Consider the following 7,827-nt stretch of genomic DNA (forward strand, 5'->3'; position numbering starts at 1 on the left):
CATTTCACCCACGATGTTGTGCCAATCAATGCCAATTAATGCTAAACATCCTCTGTTCCTCATCCACATCTCCTTAATTCCCTCATTCGCGTGTCTATTTAAAGTCTCTTACTCAACCAGACGGCTTCATTTCACTGCTACTCCTGATAGTCTACTCCAGGTACCTACCACTCTCTTTGTTTAAAATAAAACGGCCCTCCCATCCCCCTAAATCTCCCCATCTCCTCAAACCATAAAGGCATGTCCTCTGGTGTTTGACATTTCCACCCTGGAGAAAAGATTCTGACTGTCTACACTATCTATGTGTCTCTGAATTATAAAAACCTCTGTCAAGTCTCACCTGTTCCTCCGATGCTTAGAGAGAACAACCCAAGTTTGTCCAACCTTTCCTTGTAGTTTATACACTCTAATGCAGTCAGCATCCTGATAAACCTCTTCTGCACCCTCTCCAATCCTTCCATAATGGATCAACCAGAACTGCACGCAGTATTCCAAGTGCGATCTCACTGAAGTTTTGTACAGCTGCAGAAATACTTCCTCAGTCTTATACTCAATGTCCCTCCCAATGAAAGCAAGTGTACCATGTGCTGCCTTTACCACCTTAGCCACCTTCAGTGAACTATGGACCTGAACCCCAAGGTACCGCTGTATCTCATTGCTATTAAAGAGTCTACCATTATAGTAAAAGAGAAATTATACTTTCTCCTTTCATGTGACCTCCCAAAGAGCAACATCTCACACTGCCCAGTTTGTATATGTCACCTTGAGATTCATTTTCTTGCAGGCATTTACAGGAAAATAAAGAAATACAATAGAATCTATTTAAAACTATAAATAGCAAACACTGATAAACAACCTATGTGCAAAAGACGATGAATCAGGCAAACAATAAAACTGTTGTAACCTATGCAGGTTCCAGGAAGCGGCTGGTTATCCCACGCTGGCAGCACAGAGCTGAGAAAGCCGCCGTTCTCCGGCCTCATAAGTCTGGTGTTTCCCCCTACGGTGCCGCCAAATCTGTGAGATTGGGATGTCTCTCCCACCCAAGAACATAGAGCATAGGCCATAGAGCATACACCATAGACCATAGAGCATATACCATAGGCCATAGAGCATACACCACAGACCATAGAGCATACACCATAGGCCATAGAGCATACACCATAGACCACAGAGCATACCCCATAGACCATAGAGCATACACCATAGGCCATAGAGCATACACCATAGGCCATAGAGCCTACACCACAGGCCATTGAGCATACACCACAGGCCATAGAGCTTACACCATAGGCCATAGAGCATATCCATATATCATAGAGGATAAACCATGGAGCATAGATCATAGACCATAGTTCCTGGACCCAAGACCAGAGAGCTTACACTAGACACTGTAGTCTATAGGCCATAGAAAATAGGCCACAGAACATAGAGCATAGAGTATAGATCAGATACATTTGATCAATCACTATAGACCATAGAACATAGAGTACAGACCATAGTGAATGAAGCATATAACAGAGCATACAGCATTAACCATAGAGCATAGGGATAGATCACAGACCACAGATAATAGAACATAAAGCATAGACTATAGAGCATTGAGCATAGAACAATTGTAGAGAATAAACCAGAGCATAGATCATAGTTGCTAGACAGTAGACCATTGAGCTAAGACCAGAGACCATAGCCTATATAGACCATAGTCCATAGACCACAGACCAAAGAGCATAGATGCCAGAACATAAAGCATAGAGTATAGACCATAGATCAGAGACCGTAGAGCATAGATCAGGGATGATTAGAGCATACACCATAGAACACAGAACATAGAACATAGTCTATAGATCATAGACCTATGATCATATTAGAGCTTTGAGCATAGACCATGAAGAGTACACCATAGAGCCTAGAGGATAGGACATAGACCATAGATCCTATGGCATAGACCATTGACCATAAAGATTTGACCAGAGACCATAGACCACAGACCATAAACCCTAGAGCAGTGGTGGCCAACCTTTTACATTCCATGTGGCAATTTTTTCACGCACGAGTTCAGAGGCGCCATACAACTCTTGTACCCCCATTCAATTCTTGTAAAAATATGTTAAAATAGACATACTCAGCATTTTACATGATATATTGATTTAATATAAAAACAATATAAACATTACTCACCTTATTGAGACTTTTAACAATATATTTTGTCTTCTTTTGACTTCTACCTTTTTCTTAATCACATATTCTTTCTGTAACTCAGACCAAAGCACTGGTTTCAGTTTTCCTTCTATTTCAGTCTGATGTTGTGTTTTATAGAGTCTATTAAGATCATGTCTTCTATTATGTGAGAAAGTGTTTTCACAAACAATGCACAACGGTTTTCCTGACGGACCCACTATAAATAAGAACTCATTTTCCCAATGTTCATTGAATTCACGCTTCCTATCACTTTCTGATTTTCCTTTGCTCATTTTCTTTTACACTGTGATGGGTAACTGAATATAAAAACAAGGCTTAATTTTCGAGAAAGTACAAAACTTAAAATGTTCACAAAGGACGAACAAAGCACAACTCCGTAGCACACGAGTGTCAATTGTAAACTGACTGGCAAAAACCTGCGACGCACTGCTGGTGCAGACGCCTGGTGCCTCAGGATCAAACAAGTATCAAACGTGTATTGAGCAGTTATGGAATGACTGCAGAACAAAAGTCCTTCTTTCCTAGTTTGACTCATTGAACATTTTTAAAAATTGAAAACAGATTAATGCAATGCGAAAGAAGATAACATTCGCCAAAAGGCGTGCACGAAATAATAAAATCGCTAAAAATAATTGCTAAGTTTTAGATTTATTCTCAGTAAAACCCATTTCTAGCTCTAAGCTACTTGAATTCCTGTTATAAATGTTTTTTCTACAGAACGGTTTTTGGTTAATACTTTTTGCATGAGTAGGCTCACTTCTTTATTATTATCGCTAGGGTGCAATGCGCCACTTCTAATCATCCAATGTGTTGGCACGTGGCCAAGTGGTTAAGCTGTTTGTCTAGTGATCTGAAGGTTGCTAGTTCAAGCTTTGACTGAGGCAACGTGTTGTGCCCTTGAGCAAGGCACTTAACCACACATTGCTCTGCGACGACACTGGTGCCAAGCAGTATGGGTCCTAATGCCCTTCCCTTGGACAACATCGGTGGCATGGAGAGGGAAGACTTGCAGCATGGGCAACTGCCGGTCTTCCATACAACTTTGCCCAGGCCTGCGCCCTGGAAACCTTCCAAGGCGCAAATCCATGGTCTCACGAGACTAACAGATGCCTAGAATTATCCAATGCACCACTTTTGGCGCATGCGCCATAGGTTGGCCATCCCTGCCCTAGACCATACACCATAGACCATGGAGTATAGACTATAGATCACAGAGCAGAGGCCATAGAGCATAGATGATAGATAATAGACTATAAGGTACAGACTATAGATCATAGAGCACAGATCTCAAACCACAGACCACAGAGCTTAGAGCATAGACCATAACTAGTAGACCATAGAGCATAGAGTTTAGATCATAGACCATAGAGACCATAGAGCATAGAACACAGAGCATAGATAATAGATCAGACTACAGTACCTGGAAAATAGGGCACAGACCATGGAGTATACAGCGTAGACCATAGACCATATAGCTTACACCATTGAACATATACCATTGATCATTGACCATAGACCATATACTACAGGGCATAGACCATAGCGTATACACCATAGATGATACAGCATTGATCAGAGACCATCAGATCATACACCAGAGACAATAGACTGTAGACCATAAGAGTTTATTATCAAAGTTGATTGTGAAAGTTTTTTCAAGTATGTTAAAAATAAAAGAGAAATGAGAGTGGATATAGTACCACTAGAAAATGAGGCAGCAGAAAAACTAACAGAGACAAGGAGATGGCAGATGAACTAAATGTATATTTGCATCAGGCTTCGCTTGGAAGACACTAGCAGTATGCCTGATGTTGTAGTCTGTGAAGTAGCAGTAGAGATTGTGGTGGCATCAGAAATGAACTTTCAAGAATAATTGGATTCTGGCATGGTGCCAGATGACTGAAAAATTATATACATCTCTCCACTCTTTCAGAAAGGAGGAAGGCAGCAGAAAGGAAATTATAGACAAGTTAGCCTGACCACAGGAAGATGTTAGAGTCAATTTTTAAGGATGAGGTGATGGAATACTTGGTGACACTGGACAAGATTGGACAAGGTCACCATGGTTTCCTTCAAGGAAGGTCCTGCCTGACGGACATGTTGGAATACTTTGAGGAGATTACAAGTAGGATAGATAAAAGGAATGCAGTGGATGTTGTATATTTGGACTTTCTGAAGGCCTTTGACAAGCTACCACATATGAGGCTGCTTACCAAGTTAAGAGCCCATGGTATTACAGGGAAGTTACTAACATGATTAGAGTATTGGCTGATTGGTAGGAGGCAGTGAGTGAGAATAAAAGGATCCTTGTCTGGTTGGCTGCCAGTGACTAGTGGTGTTCCGTAGGGGTCAGTGTTGGGACCGCTTCTTTTTATGTTGTATATAAATGATTTAGATATGGAATAGATGGCTTTGTTGCCAAGGTTGCAGATGATACGAAGATTGGTGGAGGGGCAGGTACTGTTAAGGAAACAGGTAGAATGCAGAAGGACTTAGACAGATTCAGAGAATGGGCAAGAAAGTGGCAAGTGAAATACAATGTTGGAAAATGCATAGTCATACACTTTGGTAGTAGAAATAAATGTGTGGATTATTTTCAAAACGGGGAGAAAATCCAAAAATCTGAGATGCAAAGGGACTTGGGAGTCCTTGTGCAGAACACCCTACAGGTTAACTTGCAGGCTGAGTTGGTGGTGAGGAAGGTAAATGTAATGTTAGCATTCATTTCAAGAGGTCCAGAATACAAGAGCACGGATGTGATGCTGAGGCTTTATAAGGCACTGGTGAGGCCTCACCTTGAGTGTAGTGAACAGTTTTGGGCCCCTCCTCTTAGAAAAGATGTGCTGGCATTGGAGACGGTCCAGAGGAGTTTCACAAGAATGATTCTAGGAATGAAAGGTTTATCATACAAGGAATGTTTGTTGGCTCTGAGTCTGTACTCAGTGGAATACAAAAGGATGACGGGGGATCCCATTAAAATCTTTCGAATGTTGATAAGCCTATACAGAGTAGATGAGGAATTACGGTATTGCTTTGCACTGTTGTAACTATATGTTATAATTATGTGGTTTTTGTCAGTTTTTTTAGTCTTGGTTTGTCTTGTGTTTCTGTGATATCATTCTAGAGGAACATTGTATCATTTCTTAATGCATGCATTACTAAATGACAATAAAAGAGGACTGCGTGTCCTCATAATCTAAAAAAAAGCTCAAAAGAATCTAATCTAAATCTAAAGAAAAGAAGTTTCCCGTGGTGGGAGAGTCTAGGGCAAGAGGGCACAGCTGCATAGAGAGGTGCCCTTTCAAAACTGAGATGTAGAGTAAGTTTTTTTCAGCCAAAAGTTGGTGAACTTGTGGAATTTGTTGTCACATGCAGCTGTGGAGGCCAGGTCGGTTGGTGTATCTAAGGCAGAAATTAATCAGTTCTTGATTGAACAAAGGTTACGGGGAGAAGGCCAGCAACTGGGGTTGAGGAGGAGAAAAGAAAAGGACCAGCCAGATTGAGAGGCCAGGCAGACTCGATGGGGCAGATGGCCTAATTCTGCTCCTACATTTTATGGTGCTCGTCTTACGGACCCCGTGATATTTGACCTGACTGACGCCAGAACATCTTTCTAGAAGGTGAACCTTTGTAAGGCGTCATTCCCCGATGGTGCACCTGGTAGGGCTCTGAAAACCTCTGCAGAATACAGGTGGAAATGTTCAAGGATACCTTCAATCTCTCGCTGTTGCAGTCACGGTCCCCTGATTTCCTCATTCGGAGACCACAGTTGTGAGGATCTAAATAACATCTCCTCGTCACTGACATTCAACACAGACACACCTTAATGATATGTGCTTACTCTATCTACAGCCATGATTGTGACTTGGCACAGCACAAACACTGTCTATGAATTCACTGATAGAACAACTATTAGCAGAATCTCAGAGGGTGATCAGGAAACGTACAGGAGAGAGATGGATCATAAACGCGAGAAATCTGCAGATGCTGCAAGTGCAAAGGAACACACACAAAATGCTGGAGGAGCTCAGTAGGTCAGACAGTATCTACGGAAAAGAATAAAGAGTCGACGTTTCGGGATGAGACACTTCTTCAGGACTCTTCTTCAGAAATCGATTGGTTGGTTGCTTGGTCTTGCAACGACAGCCTCACAGATAATGTCAGTAATAACAAGGAATTGATTGTGGTTCTCAGAAAGGGGAAGTCAGGAGAACACACAACAGTCCACATCAAGGGGTCTCTGGTGGAAAGGGTGAACAGCTTCAAGTTGACGGGCAACAATATCTCAAGAATCTATCCTGGGCCCAACATATTGATGCAATTATGAAGAAGGCACACCAGATCTCTTCGTCCTCCTCCTCCTCATTCTTGCTGGTCTGTCAGCATGACATCAAACCATGGATGTCCTTTATCCCAAGTCCAAGTCACTGGCCTTTGAATGCAAAGTGGAGGCTGAGACTCCAGCCTGAGCTCTAACTGCCTCTCATCCCTGTCTGAACCATCCCAATGAACCTAAAAATGTAACAAAATCTGACAATGACCTCAATGGAGTTGGCAGCTCAGTGCCATCTTATCAATCTTTTTATTAATTTCAACATCATACGCATTTTAAAAATTAAGTACAAAGCGATTGGGATTGTACTAATTAATACTAATTATGTTATACAAGTAACACCTAATTAGTAAACCTCCCAAAATCTCACAAATTAGCAATGGAATATATAAAAAGTATACATGAAAATACAAAAATATCATAAAGAAACAGAAATATATGTATATATATCCCATTATTAAAAAAACTAATCTACCCAAACTAAAAGAAAACTGAGGAAAAGATAAAGAAAAGACAGGGTTATTATGATACCTCAGATAGAACTAGTAGTGTCACCACTTCCGCTCCTCTCCCCAAAGATTGAAATCACAAAATAGATTTGGAAAGGGTCTAATTACATCATGTGGAAATGTTGAATAAATGGTCTCCAAGTCTCATCAAATTTAATAGATCGGTCCATAAATGACACTTCTAATTTTTTTTCTAGATTTAAACAAGATACAGTTTGAGAAAACCAATGAAATGTGGTAGGAGGACTAATCTCTTTCCAATTCAATAGTATAGATCTTCTCGCCATTAGAGTAACAAAAGCAATCATCCGACAGGCTGGAGAGGTCAAATGATGTTTTTCTATCATTGGTAAACCAAAGATGGCAGTAATAGGATGAGGTTGTAAATCAATATTCAAGACAGTTGAAATAATATCAAAAATATCATCCCAATATTTTTTCAATAAAGGGCAAGACCAAAACATATGAGTTAATGAGGCTATCTCAGAATGACATCTATCACATACAGGGTTTATATGAGAGTAATGTGCTAATTTATCCTTAGACATATGAGCCCTGTGTACAACTTTAAACTGTATCAACGCATGTTTAGCACATATAGAGGAAGAGTTAACTAGTTGTAAAATTTTTTGCCATTTCTCAGTAGATAAGGTAAGCTTAACTTCCCTTTCCCAGTCATTCTTAATTGTATTCAAAACATCTGGATTTATTTTCATCATATTATAAATAATTGCTATTGAACCTTTCTGAAAGAGATTTAAATCCAAAATTTTTTCCATTATA

This window comes from Mobula birostris, chromosome 30 (genome assembly GCF_030028105.1).
Source record: "Mobula birostris isolate sMobBir1 chromosome 30, sMobBir1.hap1, whole genome shotgun sequence".
NCBI classification, from domain to species: domain Eukaryota; kingdom Metazoa; phylum Chordata; class Chondrichthyes; order Myliobatiformes; family Myliobatidae; genus Mobula; species Mobula birostris.